A 16,160-nucleotide genomic window follows, 5' to 3' on the forward strand; every position below is an offset into this window, starting at 1 on the left:
ATGGAAGATAATGAAGAGGCATCTCACCCTTTGGATTTACACCCTCAACCATTAGAACATCAGCTAAGTACTCAGTACTCACAAAGCTCTCAAACACCAAGTGAATACATTATTATTGAGAGTGATGAAGATCCAGACAATGAAGAGGACCAAGAGCAGGGATATGAAGAGGACGATGATGATGATACTGGTATTGAGGATGGTGATGGTGTAGATAGTAATGAGGGTAGTCCTGAGGGAGAAGATAATTATGATGATGGCAATGTTGAGGCTGCTGATGGGACAGATCCTAGTACAGATGAACAAGCTACAAAAGAAAGTACTCAAGTTTCAGAGGATAATTCTGGAGGTGAAGGTTGTGTCACCACCACAGAATCCTACACACCAGAAACTCCAAGACAGCAACAGGCAGTTTTTGAAAGACCAGATTCACGAGCTCGACACTCACCAAGGAGACCACCACATCCTCTTCCGCCAAGACTTACAATACAACCTCCAGCCCCAGAACGGGGACCACCTGCACAGAGATTTCCACCAGCCAGGCGACCTTCATCAAGTCGAGGGGGAATTCAGCTTACTCCAGGCATTGGAGGTGTGCAGCAACATTTTGTTGATGAAGATGACAGAATGGTGCCCAGTACACCGACACTTGTTGTGCCCCACCGATCAGATGGGTTTGCAGAAGCCATTCCTTCTCCCCAGGTTGCAGGAGTTCCTCAATTTAGGTTTGGACCACCCGAAGATAGGAATCAAACTGGTTCAAGTCAGTCTGATCTTGGGCAATTGGCCTCGCAAGGGGGTTTAGGAATGTATGAAACACCAATTTATCTTGCTGCTTTCACGAAGATGAATCTGGAGGCTGCAGTGTCCCGACCACACCGCTGCAAGTTCATGCACCAGTGACTGTTTTCAGTGAGGGACCACAAACAGATATAACTGAGCATGCCTCCCAGTCTGTTCCTATGGTTGCAACATCCACGAGCAATCTGTCCAGCACAGTTGAATCTGGAGGTGGTGATGAAGTGTTTATTGAAGGTGTCATGGTCCAGTCTGTGAAGTCCACATTACGGTTCGTGGACTCTGGACTCAGGGTCTTCCAGCCGTCCGTTGTTTGGGAGTTAATCATTGGCACCTGATTCCCATCTTTGGGCTTGCAATATAAGTAGCCCTGAGATTGAGTGTGGGCTGCTGGTTTGTCTTGTCAGCCCCCCTTGGAGCAACCTGCGGATGAAACCATTTGTGACCTCTAGGCCTGGTTGGAGAACCACTGCTTCATGGAGTCTTGTTGCCACTTGTTGGAGTGGTCCTTGCGGTATGAATTTGGCTGTTTTCCGGGCCAGCTGAGTGGCTGCTAGCCACTCTGAGCTAGGTAGGGATCCGGCTGTTTCTGTAGCCAGCTGAGGTTGCTGGCCGAACTGAGACTTGGAGCTACCCTGGAGCAGAGATGGAACTGTCTGTTGTTCTCTGGTGTTTGTTTCTTCTTGTCATCGCCTCTGTGGGGTAAGTCAGGCCGTCTTGCCTTTGCCCTGTAGGGGGGTCATGTCTTGTCATTGCCTCTGTAAGGTAAGTCAGCCTATCTTGCTGTTGCCCTGTAGGGGGGGGTCATGTCTTGTCTTGTCCTCACCTCTGTGGGGGTAAGTCAGGCCGTCTTGCCGTTGCCCTGCAGGGAGGAGCTGTCTTGTCTTGTCTTTGCCTCTGTTGAGTAAGTCTCTCTGCTCTGCTGTTACCTGACAGAGAGACCTGTCCCACCTTGGTGTGGAGCTGAAGTGTGGAGAGACCTGTCCCACCTTGGTGTGGCTTCTCATAGGATAATTCCCGGCTCTATGTCTATGTTCTGTCCTGTCTCATGTTTGTGTTGTGTTAAAGATGAGTCCTGGCTTGTCAAAGGATAAGTCCCGGCTCTACGTTGATGTTCAGTTCCCAGTCTGTCTCTCAGCTCCAGTCTCCGAGTTATCAGCCTCTGCATTTCAAGACAAATACCCTGCAGCCAAGCTCCAAGAACCCAAGCCTCGAGGATCCCAAGCCAACCTCCAAGAACTCAAGCCAAGCCCAAGACCCAAAACCCCAAGCCTCGAGGATCCCAAGCCAAGCTCAAGACCCATGACCCCAAGCCTCGAGGATCCCAAGCCAAGCTCAAGACCCAAGACCCCAAGCCTCAAGAATCCCAAGCCAAGCTCAAGACCCAAGACCCCAAGCCTCGAAGATCCCAAGCCAAGCTCAAGACCCAAGACCCCAAGCCTCGAAGATCCCAAGCCAAGCTCAAGACCCAAGACCCCAAACCTCAAGCCATGTCATGTCCTTGCCTGGTACCGGGGTCCGAGCCCGAGGCAAGACCCAGGTTCTGGGTCCTTGTCCAGTCTCGGGCTCAGAGTCCAAGCCTTGTCTCCTAGTCCTAGACCCGCTTTCCCTACCCCAACTCTATGTTCTTGTCCCTGCTCTGCCTGAATCCTGACACGTCCCTACTCTAGTCAAGTCCTGTTCCTTGTACTTCAGTGCCTGTGTCTTGCATTTGGGTCCGTTCCCAGCACCCCCATTGTGACAGAAGGAGCAGATCAAGAAGGGCTTAGTTCAGATGTTATGTTAGAAATTGAAGGACATTAGGAGGAAGAATCTGCCCAGCCTTCAGACAAAGCTGATATGCCATCCACTAGTCAAGATCCTACTTCTAGTTCACAACCTAAACCTTTGAGAAGAGTATGACTTTATCCACAGATGGGGAGAATTGCAGCTCGAGGGCGACAATTCATTAGCTGAAGAGATATGAATCTTTCAATGGGAGGAAGAAGAGGCATAAACAGAGGAAATCGTAGTTGAAGGACATGTACCTACGTGAAGCGTATTGATCTTTGGTCATTGGTTTGGCTCCTTGCTAAATAAAACAAATTTTTGAACTTACAAAAAAAAAATCGGAGGTGCCAAGGGACTTGGGAGTTCTTGTGCGATACTCCCAGATTGTCACTTCACAGGTTGAGTGTGAGGTAAAGAAGGCAAACGCAATGTTGGCATTTATTTCAAGGGGAACAGAATATAAAAACAAGGAGATAATGCTGAAGCTTTATAAGACACTAGTCAGGCTGCACCTGGGGTGTTGTCAACAGTTTTGGGCCCCTTATCTCAGTAAGGACGTATTGTCACTGGAGAGAGTCCAGAGGAGGTTCATGAGGATGAGTCTGGGAATGAAGGAGTTAACATATGAGGAGTGTTTGGCAGCTTTGGGCCTGTGCTCACTGGAATTTAGATGAATGCGTGGGGATCTCATTGAAACCTACTCAATGTTGAAAGGACTAGATAGGGTGGATGTGGAGAGGTGGAGAGGATGTTTCCTCTAATAGAAGTAACCAGAGGTACAGGGCATGGCATCAAAATTGACAGACAACCTTTCAGAACAGAAGTAAAGAGAAATTTTTTAGCCAAAGTGTGAATCTGTAAATGCTCTACCACAGACTGTGGTGGAGGCCAAGTCCCTGGGTATATTTAAAGTGGAAGTTGATAGATTTTTGATTGATCAGGGAATCAGGGGATATAGTGAGAGGGCAGGTGTATGGGGTTGAATGGCATCCGGGATCAGCCATGATGAAATGTGGAGTGGACACGATGGGCTGAATGGTCTAATTCTGCTCCTTTGTCTCATGGTCTTACGAAGGTGAATGTGACGTATGGAGGCCAAACACAGCAGTTATGTATTGAAAAGCGGAGGGAAAGCACTTTTTGGGCATGAATGGTTGAGAAAATCCAACTAGACTGGCACTCCATTAAGGCCCTTACTGTGGCACCAAAAGGCAATGGCAGTATGTAGGTAATAGTTAAATTAATTAAGCAGTACAAAAACAGGGAGAGAGAAGTAGTGAGCTGGTGTTCATGGTTTCATTGTCCATTCAGAAACCTGATGGCTGAGGGGAAGGAGCTGTTCCTGAATCGTTGAGTTTGTGCCTTCAGACTCCTGTACCTCCCCCCTGACAGTTGAAATGAGAAGAGGGCATGCCCTGGGCGACAGGGGTCTTTAATGATGGGATTGTGATCACTGGACCCGACACATACCTCCGTCACCTGCCCTATCTCATTCCCTAACAGGAGATCCAACACTGCCCCTTCTTTAGTTGGTAACTCTATGTATTGCTGCAAAAAACTATCTTGCACACATAGACAAAAACGCCAAACCATCCAGTCCTTTTACAGAATGGGCTTCCCAGTCTATGTGTGGAAAATTAAAATCTTCCACAATCACAACCTTGTGCTTACTACAAATATCTGCTATCTCCTTACAGATTTGCTCCTCTAGTTCTCGGGCCCCATTAGATGGTCCATAATACACCCCTATAGGCGACACTACACCTTTCCAATTCCTCAATTCCACCCAAATAGCCTCCCTGGACAAGTCCACTAATCTATCCCACCAGAGCACCGCTGTTATATAATCTCTGACAAGCAATGCAACACCTCCCCCTCTTGCCCCTCCTATTCTATCACACCTGAAGCAACAAAATCCTGGAATATTTACCTACCAATCACACCCCTCCTGTAACAATGTTTCACTAATAACTACAACATCAAATAGAAACTCTCCACCTCTTACTCTCTGTTTATCCTTAATGGAGCAAACAACTTTGTTATCTTTTTCTTCCTTGTCCCCTACATCTTCGGTCAGAGCGCTCCTGATCTCTGTCCCCTGCCTATCCTCCCTCACACACTGTCTACTAGCTTTCTCAATTTGTGAACTAACCTCCTCTCTCCTAGTCTCTTTAATTTGATTCCCACCCCACAACCATTCTAGTTTAAAGTCACCTCAGTAGCCCTTGCAAATTTCCCCGCCAGGATATTGGTCCCCCTAGGATTCAAATGTAACCCGTCCTTTTTGTACAGGTCACACCTGCGCCAAAAGAGGTCCCAATGATCCAAAAACTTGAATCCCTGCCCCCTGCTCCAATCCCTCAGCCACACATTTATCCTCCACCTCACTGCATTCCTACTCTCACTGTCACGTGGCGCAGGCAGTGATGCCCAGATTACTACCTTTGCGGTCCTTTTTCTCAACTCCCTTCCTAACTCCCTATATTCTCCTTTCAGGACCTCTCCCCTTTTCCTACCTATGTCATTGGTACCTATATGTACCACGACCTCTGGCTCCTCTCCCTCCCACTTCAGGATATCTTGGACGCGATCAGAAATATCCCGGACACTGGTACCAGGGAGGCAAGCTACCATCCGGGTCTCCGGATTGCATCCACAGAATCACCTGTCTGACCCCCTTACTATCGAGTCCCCTATTACTACTGCCCTCCTCTTCCTTTCCCTACTCTTCTGATGTTGTGCATAACTCCCCAATGGAACGACCATCCACTTCCACTGCTGTATTTGAACAGTTTCAGGCTCCACTCCTATGCCTAAACGTCAACGTGAAGATGACCAAGAGACCAGTGCTGATAATACAGCACTCTAGTCAGGATGAGTCTTCAGAACATCAGTCAAAGAAATTGAAACTCACCCAGCGATCAGAAGAGCATGTGCAGGAGATAGAAGAAAACACAGACGCAGATGACGAAATGCAGATCCAGTCTGAGAACCCGGATTCACAGGACTCGATCACCCAGGTGGTTATAGAAGAATACCCACCTGTCAACTAATGGAAGATAATGAAGAGGCATCTCACCCTTTGGATTTAGACAATCAACCATTAGAACATCAGCTAAGTACTCAGTACTCACAAAGCTCTCAAACACCAAGTGAATACATTATTATTGAGAGTGATGAAGATCCAGACAATGAAGAGGACCAAGAGCAGGGATATGAAGAGGACGATGATGATGATACTGGTATTGAGGATGGTGATGGTGTAGATAGTAATGAGGGTAGTCCTGAGGGAGAAGATAATTATGATGATGGCAATGTTGAGGCTGCTGATGGGACAGATCCTAGTACAGATGAACAAGCTACAAAAGAAAGTACTCAAGTTTCAGAGGATAATTCTGGAGGTGAAGGTTGTCTCACCACCACAGAATCCTACACACCAGAAACTCCAAGACAGCAACAGGCAGTTGTTGAAAGACCAGCTTCACGAGCTCGACACTCACCAAGGAGACCACCACATCCTCTTCCGCCAAGACTTACAATACAACCTCCAGTCCCAGAACAGGGACCACCTGCACAGAGATTTCCACCAGCCAGGCGACCTTCATCAAGTCGAGGGGGAATTCAGCTTACTCCAGGCATTGGAGGTGTGCAGCAACATTTTGTTGATGAAGATGACAGAATGGTGCCCAGTACACCGACACTTGTTGTGCCCCACCGATCAGATGGGTTTGCAGAAGCCATTCCTTCTCCCCAGTTTGCAGGAGTTCCTCAATTTAGGTTTGGACCACCCGAAGATAGGAATCAAACTGGTTCAAGTCAGTCTGATCTTGGGCAATTGGCCTCGCAAGGGGGTTTAGGAATGTATGAAACACCAATTTATCTTGCTGCTTTCACGAAGATGAATCTGGAGGCTGCAGTGTCCTGACCACACCGCTGCAAGTTCATGCACCAGTGACTGTTTTCAGTGAGGGACCACAAACAGATATAACTGCGCATGCCTCCCATCTGTTCCTATGGTTGCAACATCCACGAGCAATCTGTCCAGCACAGTTGAATCTGGAGGTGGTGATGAAGTGTTTATTGAAGGTGTCATGGTCCAGTCTGTGAAGTCCACATTACGGTTCGTGGACTCTGGACTCAGGGTCTTCCAGCCGTCCGTTGTTTGGGAGTTAATCATTGGCACCTGATTCCCATCTTTGGGCTTGCAATATAAGTAGCCCTGAGATTGAGTGTGGGCTGCTGGTTTGTCTTGTCAGCCCCCCTTGGAGCAACCTGCGGATGAAACCATTTGTGACCTCTAGGCCTGGTTGGAGAACCACTGCTTCATGGAGTCTTGTTGCCACTTGTTGGAGTGGTCCTTGCGGTATGAATTTGGCTGTTTTCCGGTCCAGCTGAGTGGCTGCTAGCCACTCTGAGCTAGGTAGGGATCCGGCTGTTTCTGTAGCCAGCTGAGGTTGCTGGCCGAACTGAGACTTGGAGCTACCCTGGAGCAGAGATGGAACTGTCTGTTGTTCTCTGGTGTTTGTTTCTTCTTGTCATCGCCTCTGTGGGGTAAGTCAGGCCGTCTTGCCTTTGCCCTGTAGGGGGGTCATGTCTTGTCATTGCCTCTGTAAGGTAAGTCAGCCTATCTTGCTGTTGCCCTGTAGGGGGGGGTCATGTCTTGTCTTGTCCTCACCTCTGTGGGGGTAAGTCAGGCCGTCTTGCCGTTGCCCTGCGGGAGGAGCTGTCTTGTCTTGTCTTTGCCTCTGTTGAGTAAGTCTCTCTGCTCTGCTGTTACCTGACAGAGAGACCTGTCCCACCTTGGTGTGGAGCTGAAGTGTGGAGAGACCTGTCCCACCTTGGTGTGGCTTCTCATAGGATAATTCCCGGCTCTATGTCTATGTTCTGTCCTGTCTCATGTTTGTGTTGTGTTAAAGATGAGTCCTGGCTTGTCAAAGGATAAGTCCCGGCTCTACGTTGATGTTCAGTTCCCAGTCTGTCTCTCAGCTCCAGTCTCCGAGTTATCAGCCTCTGCATTTCAAGACAAATACCCTGCAGCCAAGCTCCAAGAACCCAAGCCTCGAGGATCCCAAGCCAACCTCCAAGAACTCAAGCCAAGCCCAAGACCCAAAACCCCAAGCCTCGAGGATCCCAAGCCAAGCTCAAGACCCATGACCCCAAGCCTCGAGGATCCCAAGCCAAGCTCAAGACCCAAGACCCCAAGCCTCAAGAATCCCAAGCCAAGCTCAAGACCCAAGACCCCAAGCCTCGAAGATCCCAAGCCAAGCTCAAGACCCAAGACCCCAAGCCTCGAAGATCCCAAGCCAAGCTCAAGACCCAAGACCCCAAACCTCAAGCCATGTCATGTCCTTGCCTGGTACCGGGGTCCGAGCCCGAGGCAAGACCCAGGTTCTGGGTCCTTGTCCAGTCTCGGGCTCAGAGTCCAAGCCTTGTCTCCTAGTCCTAGACCCGCTTTCCCTACCCCAACTCTATGTTCTTGTCCCTGCTCTGCCTGAATCCTGACACGTCCCTACTCTAGTCAAGTCCTGTTCCTTGTACTTCAGTGCCTGTGTCTTGCATTTGGGTCCGTTCCCAGCACCCCCATTGTGACAGAAGGAGCAGATCAAGAAGGGCTTAGTTCAGATGTTATGTTAGAAATTGAAGGACATTAGGAGGAAGAATCTGCCCAGCCTTCAGACAAAGCTGATATGCCATCCACTAGTCAAGATCCTACTTCTAGTTCACAACCTAAACCTTTGAGAAGAGTATGACTTTATCCACAGATGGGGAGAATTGCAGCTCGAGGGCGACAATTCATTAGCTGAAGAGATATGAACCTTTCAATGGGAGGAAGAAGAGGCATAAACAGAGGAAATCGTAGTTGAAGGACATGTACCTACGTGAAGCGTATTGATCTTTGGTCATTGGTTTGGCTCCTTGCTAAATAAAACAAATTTTTGAACATACAAAAAAAAAATCGGAGGTGCCAAGGGACTTGGGAGTTCTTGTGCGATACTCCCAGATTGTCACTTCACAGGTTGAGTGTGAGGTAAAGAAGGCAAATGCAATGTTGGCATTTATTTCAAGGGGAACAGAATATAAAAACAAGGAGATAACGCTGAAGCTTTATAAGACACTAGTCAGGCTGCACCTGGGGTGTTGTCAACAGTTTTGGGCCCCTTATCTCAGTAAGGACGTATTGTCACTGGAGAGAGTCCAGAGGAGGTTCATGAGGATGAGTCTGGGAATGAAGGAGTTAACATATGAGGAGTGTTTGGCAGCTTTGGGCCTGTGCTCACTGGAATTTAGATGAATGCGTGGGGATCTCATTGAAACCTACTCAATGTTGAAAGGACTAGATAGGGTGGATGTGGAGAGGTGGAGAGGATGTTTCCTCTAATAGAAGTATCCAGAGGTACAGGGCATGGCATCAAAATTGACAGGCAACCTTTTAGAACAGAAGTAAAGAGGAATTTTTTAGCCAAAGTGTGAATCTGTAAATGCTCTACCACAGACTGTGGTGGAGGCCAAGTCCCTGGGTATATTTAAAGTGGAAGTTGATAGATTTTTGATTGATCAGGGAATCAGGGGATATAGTGAGAGGGCAGGTGTATGGGGTTGAATGGCATCCGGGATCAGCCATGATGAAATGTGGAGTGGACACGATGGGCTGAATGGTCTAATTCTGCTCCTTTGTCTCATGGTCTTACGAAGGTGAATGTGACGTATGGAGGCCAAACACAGCAGTTATGTATTGAAAAGCGGAGGGAAAGCACTTTTTGGGCAAGAATGGTTGAGAAAATCCAACTAGACTGGCACTCCATTAAGGCCCTTACTGTGGCACCAAAAGGCAATGGCAGTATGTAGGTAATAGTTAAATTAATTAAGCAGTACAAAAACAGGGAGAGAGAAGTAGTGAGCTGGTGTTCATGGTTTCATTGTCCATTCAGAAACCTGATGGCTGAGGGGAAGGAGCTGTTCCTGAATCGTTGAGTTTGTGCCTTCAGACTCCTGTACCTCCCCCCTGACAGTTGAAATGAGAAGAGGGCATGCCCTGGGCGACAGGGGTCCTTAATGATGGGATTGTGATCACTGGACCCGACACATACCTCCGTCACCTGCCCTATCTCATTCCCTAACAGGAGATCCAACACTGCCCCTTCTTTAGTTGGTAACTCTATGTATTGCTGCAAAAAACTATCTTGCACACATAGACAAACGCCAAACCATCCAGTCCTTTTACAGAATGGGCTTCCCAGTCTATGTGTGGAAAATTAAAATCTTCCACAATCACAACCTTGTGCTTACTACAAATATCTGCTATCTCCTTACAGATTTGCTCCTCTAGTTCTCGGGCCCCATTAGATGGTCCATAATACACCCCTATAGGCGACACTACACCTTTCCAATTCCTCAATTCCACCCAAATAGCCTCCCTGGACAAGTCCACTAATCTATCCCACCAGAGCACCGCTGTTATATAATCTCTGACAAGCAATGCAACACCTCCCCCTCTTGCCCCTCCTATTCTATCACACCTGAAGCAACAAAATCCTGGAATATTTACCTACCAATCACACCCCTCCTGTAACAATGTTTCACTAATAACTACAACATCAAATAGAAACTCTCCACCTCTTACTCTCTGTTTATCCTTAATGGAGCAAACAACTTTGTTATCTTTTTCTTCCTTGTCCCCTACATCTTCGGTCAGAGCGCTCCTGATCTCTGTCCCCTGCCTATCCTCCCTCACACACTGTCTACTAGCTTTCTCAATTTGTGAACTAACCTCCTCTCTCCTAGTCTCTTTAATTTGATTCCCACCCCACAACCATTCTAGTTTAAAGTCACCTCAGTAGCCCTTGCAAATTTCCCCGCCAGGATATTGGTCCCCCTAGGATTCAAATGTAACCCGTCCTTTTTGTACAGGTCACACCTGCGCCAAAAGAGGTCCCAATGATCCAAAAACTTGAATCCCTGCCCCCTGCTCCAATCCCTCAGCCACACATTTATCCTCCACCTCACTGCATTCCTACTCTCACTGTCGCGTGGCGCAGGCAGTGATGCCCAGATTACTACCTTTGCGGTCCTTTTTCTCAACTCCCTTCCTAACTCCCTATATTCTCCTTTCAGGACCTCTCCCCTTTTCCTACCTATGTCATTGGTACCTATATGTACCACGACCTCTGGCTCCTCTCCCTCCCACTTCAGGATATCTTGGACGAGATCAGAAATATCCCAGACCTTGGCACCAGGGAGGCAAGCTACCATCCGGGTCTCTGGACTGCATCCACAGAATCACCTGTCTGACCCCCTTACTATCGAGTCCCCTATTACTACTGCCCTCCTCTTCCTTTCCCTACCCTTCTGATGTTGTGCATAACTCCCCAATGGAACGACCATCCACTTCCACTGCTGTATTTGAACAGTTTCAGGCTCCACTCCTATGCCTAAACGTCAACGTGAAGATGACCAAGAGACCAGTGCTGATAATACAGCTCATAGTCAGGATGAGTCTTCAGAACATCAGTCAAAGAAATTGAAACTCACCCAGCGATCAGAAGAGCATGTGCAGGAGATAGAAGAAAACACAGACGCAGATGACGAAATGCAGATCCAGTCTGAGAACCCGGATTCACAGGGCTCTATCACCCAGGTGGTTATTGAAGAATACCCACCTGTCAACTAATGGAAGATAATGAAGAGGCATCTCACCCTTTGGATTTAGACAATCAACCATTAGAACATCAGCTAAGTACTCAGTACTCACAAAGCTCTCAAACACCAAGTGAATACATTATTATTGAGAGTGATGAAGATCCAGACAATGAAGAGGACCAAGAGCAGGGATATGAAGAGGACGATGATGATGATACTGGTATTGAGGATGGTGATGGTGTAGATAGTAATGAGGGTAGTCCTGAGGGAGAAGATAATTATGATGATGGCAATGTTGAGGCTGCTGATGGGACAGATCCTAGTACAGATGAACAAGCTACAAAAGAAAGTACTCAAGTTTCAGAGGATAATTCTGGAGGTGAAGGTTGTGTCACCACCACAGAATCCTACACACCAGAAACTCCAAGACAGCAACAGGCAGTTGTTGAAAGACCAGCTTCACGAGCTCGACACTCACCAAGGAGACCACCACATCCTCTTCCGCCAAGACTTACAATACAACCTCCAGTCCCAGAACAGGGACCACCTGCACAGAGATTTCCACCAGCCAGGCGACCTTCATCAAGTCGAGGGGGAATTCAGCTTACTCCAGGCATTGGAGGTGTGCAGCAACATTTTGTTGATGAAGATGACAGAATGGTGCCCAGTACACCGACACTTGTTGTGCCCCATCGATCAGATGGGTTTGCAGAAGCCATTCCTTCTCCCCAGGTTGCAGGAGTTCCTCAATTTAGGTTTGGACCACCCGAAGATAGGAATCAAACTGGTTCAAGTCAGTCTGATCTTGGGCAATTGGCCTCGCAAGGGGGTTTAGGAATGTATGAAACACCAATTTATCTTGCTGCTTTCACGAAGATGAATCTGGAGGCTGCAGTGTCCCGACCACACCGCTGCAAGTTCATGCACCAGTGACTGTTTTCAGTGAGGGACCACAAACAGATATAACTGCGCATGCCTCCCATCTGTTCCTATGGTTGCAACATCCACGAGCAATCTGTCCAGCACAGTTGAATCTGGAGGTGGTGATGAAGTGTTTATTGAAGGTGTCATGGTCCAGTCTGTGAAGTCCACATTACGGTTCGTGGACTCTGGACTCAGGGTCTTCCAGCCGTCCGTTGTTTGGGAGTTAATCATTGGCACCTGATTCCCATCTTTGGGCTTGCAATATAAGTAGCCCTGAGATTGAGTGTGACCTGCTGGTTTGTCTTGTCAGCCCCCCTTGGAGCAACCTGCGGATGAAACCATTTGTGACCTCTAGGCCTGGTTGGAGAACCACTGCTTCATGGAGTCTTGTTGCCACTTGTTGGAGTGGTCCTTGCGGTATGAATTTGGCTGTTTTCCGGGCCAGCTGAGTGGCTGCTAGCCACTCTGAGCTAGGTAGGGATCCGGCTGTTTCTGTAGCCAGCTGAGGTTGCTGGCCGAACTGAGACTTGGAGCTACCCTGGAGCAGAGATGGAACTGTCTGTTGTTCTCTGGTGTTTGTTTCTTCTTGTCATCGCCTCTGTGGGGTAAGTCAGGCCGTCTTGCCTTTGCCCTGTAGGGGGGTCATGTCTTGTCATTGCCTCTGTAAGGTAAGTCAGCCTATCTTGCTGTTGCCCTGTAGGGGGGGGTCATGTCTTGTCTTGTCCTCACCTCTGTGGGGGTAAGTCAGGCCGTCTTGCCGTTGCCCTGCGGGAGGAGCTGTCTTGTCTTGTCTTTGCCTCTGTTGAGTAAGTCTCTCTGCTCTGCTGTTACCTGACAGAGAGACCTGTCCCACCTTGGTGTGGAGATGAAGTGTGGAGAGACCTGTCCCACCTTGGTGTGGCTTGTCATAGGATAATTCCCGGCTCTATGTCTATGTTCTGTCCTGTCTCATGTTTGTGTTGTATTAAAGATGAGTCCTGGCTTGTCAAAGGATAAGTCCCGGCTCTACGTTGATGTTCAGTTCCCAGTCTGTCTCTCAGCTCCAGTCTCCGAGTTATCAGCCTCTGCATTTCAAGACAAATACCCTGCAGCCAAGCTCCAAGAACCCAAGCCTCGAGGATCCCAAGCCAACCTCCAAGAACTCAAGCCAAGCCCAAGACCCAAGACCCCAAGCCTCGAGGATACCAAGCCAAGCTCAAGACCCAAGACCCCAAGCCTCAAGGATCCCAAGCCAAGCTCAAGACCCAAGACCCCAAGCCTCGAAGATCCCAAGCCAAGCTCAAGACCCAAGACCCCAAGCCTCAAGCCATGTCATGTCCTTGCTTGGTACCGGGGTCCGAGCCCGAGGCAAGACCCAGGTTCTGGGTCCTTGTCCAGTCTCGGGCTCAGAGTCCAAGCCTTGTCTCCTAGTCCTAGACCCGCTTTCCCTACCCCAACTCTATGTTCTTGTCCCTGCTCTGCCTGAATCCTGACACGTCCCTACTCTAGTCAAGTCCTGTTCCTTGTACTTCAGTGCCTGTGTCTTGCATTTGGGTCCGTTCCCAGCACCCCCATTGTGACAGAAGGAGCAGATCAAGAAGGGCTTAGTTCAGATGTTATGTTAGAAATTGAAGGACATTAGGAGGAAGAATCTGCCCAGCCTTCAGACAAAGCTGATATGCCATCCACTAGTCAAGATCCTACTTCTAGTTCACAACCTAAACCTTTGAGAAGAGTACGACCTTATCCACAGATGGGGAGAATTGCAGCTCGAGGGCGACAATTCATTAGCTGAAGGGATATGAATCTTTCAATGGGAGGAAGAAGAGGCATAAACAGAGGAAATCGTAGTTGAAGAACATGTACCTACGTGAAGCATATTGATCTTTGGTCATTGGTTTGGCTCCTTGCTAAATAAAACAAATTTTTGAACTTACAAAAAAAAAAAAAAATCAGAGGTGCCAAGGGACTTGGGAGTTCTAGTACGATACTCCCAGATTGTCACTTCACAGGTTGAGTGTGAGGTAAAGAAGGCAAATGCAATGTTGGCATTTATTTCAAGGGGAACAGAATATGAAAACAAGGAGATAACGCTGAAGCTTTATAAGACACTAGTCAGGCTGCACCTGGGGTGTTGTCAACAGTTTTGGGCCCCTTATCTCAGTAAGGACGTATTGTCACTGGAGAGAGTCCAGAGGAGGTTCATGAGGATGAGTCTGGGAATGAAGGAGTTAACATATGAGGAGTGTTTGGCAGCTTTGGGCCTGTGCTCACTGGAATTTAGATGAATGCGTGGGGATCTCATTGAAACCTACTCAATGTTGAAAGGACTAGATAGGGTGGATGTGGAGAGGTGGAGAGGATGTTTCCTCTAATAGAAGTATCCAGAGGTACAGGGCATGGCATCAAAATTGACAGGCAACCTTTTAGAACAGAAGTAAAGAGGAATTTTTTAGCCAAAGTGTGAATCTGTAAATGCTCTACCACAGGCTGTGGTGTAGGCCAAGTCCCTGGGTATATTTAAAGTGGAAGTTGATAGATTTTTCATTGATCAGGGAATCAGGGGATATAGTGAGAGGGCAGGTGTATGGGGTTGAATGGCATCCAGGATCAGCCATGATGAAATGTGGAGTGGACACGATGGGCTGAATGGTCTAATTCTGCTCCTTTGTCTCATGGTCTTACGAAGGTGAATGTGACGTATGGAGGCCAAACACAGCAGTTATGTATTGAAAAGCGGAGGGAAAGCACTTTTTGGGCAAGAATGGTTGAGAAAATCCAACTAGACTGGCACTCCATTAAGGCCCTTACTGTGGCACCAAAAGGCAATGGCAGTATGTAGGTAATAGTTAAATTAATTAAGTAGTACAAAAACAGGGAGAGAGAAGTAGTGAGCTGGTGTTCATGGATTCATTGTCCATTCAGAAACCTGATGGCTGAGGGGAAGGAGCTGTTCCTGAATCGTTGAGTTTGTGCCTTCAGACTCCTGTACCTCCTCCCTGACAGTTGAAATGAGAAGAGGGCATGCCCTGGGCGACGGGGGTCTTTAATGATGGGATTGTGATCACTGGACCCGACACATACCTCCGTCACCTGCCCTATCTCATTCCCTAACAGGAGATCCAACACTGCCCCTTCTTTAGTTGGTAACTCTATGTATTGCTGCAAAAAACTATCTTGCACACATAGACAAACGCCAAACCATCCAGTCCTTTTACAGAATGGGCTTCCCAGTCTATGTGTGGAAAATTAAAATCTTCCACAATCACAACCTTGTGCTTACTACAAATATCTGCTATCTCCTTACAGATTTGCTCCTCTAGTTCTCGGTCCCCATTAGATGGTCCATAATACACCCCTATAGGCGACACTACACCTTTCCAATTCCTCAATTCCACCCAAATAGCCTCCCTGGACAAGTCCACTAATCTATCCCACCAGAGCACCGCTGTTATATAATCTCTGACAAGCAATGCAACACCTCCCCCTCTTGCCCCTCCTATTCTATCACACCTGAAGCAACAAAATCCTGGAATATTTACCTGCCAATCACACCGCTCCTGCAACAATGTTTCACTAATAACTACAACATCAAATAGAAACTCTCCACCTCTTACTCTCTGTTTATCCTTAATGGAGCAAACAACTTTGTTATCTTTTTCTTCCTTGTCCCCTACATCTTCGGTCAGAGCGCTCCTGATCTCGGTCCCCTGCCTATCCTCCCTCACACACTGTCTACTAGCTTTCTCAATTTGTGAACTAACCTCCTCTCTCCTAGTCTCTTTAATTTGATTCCCACCCCACAACCATTCTAGTTTAAAGTCACCTCAGTAGCCCTTGCAAATTTCCCCGCCAGGATATTGGTCCCCCTAGGATTCAAATGTAACCCGTCCTTTTTGTACAGGTCACACCTGCGCCAAAAGAGGTCCCAATGATCCAAAAACTTGAATCCCTGCCCCCTGCTCCAATCCCTCAGCCACACATTAATCCTCCACCTCACTGCATTCCTACTCTCTCTGTCGCGTGGCGCAGGCAGTGATGCCCAGATTACT

General features: G+C 47.9%; 3 pseudogenes; all 3 read left to right on the forward strand.

Moving 5' to 3' along the window:
- On the forward strand, positions 1-5,621 carry LOC134341407 (nucleoprotein TPR-like; annotated as a pseudogene).
- LOC134341408 (nucleoprotein TPR-like) lies at positions 5,621-11,236 on the forward strand (annotated as a pseudogene).
- LOC134341410 (nucleoprotein TPR-like) overlaps positions 11,236-16,160 on the forward strand; it is a 5,537-nt pseudogene continuing 612 nt past the window's right edge.

This window comes from Mobula hypostoma (genome assembly GCF_963921235.1).
Source record: "Mobula hypostoma chromosome X2 unlocalized genomic scaffold, sMobHyp1.1 SUPER_X2_unloc_1, whole genome shotgun sequence".
Classification (NCBI taxonomy): domain Eukaryota; kingdom Metazoa; phylum Chordata; class Chondrichthyes; order Myliobatiformes; family Myliobatidae; genus Mobula; species Mobula hypostoma.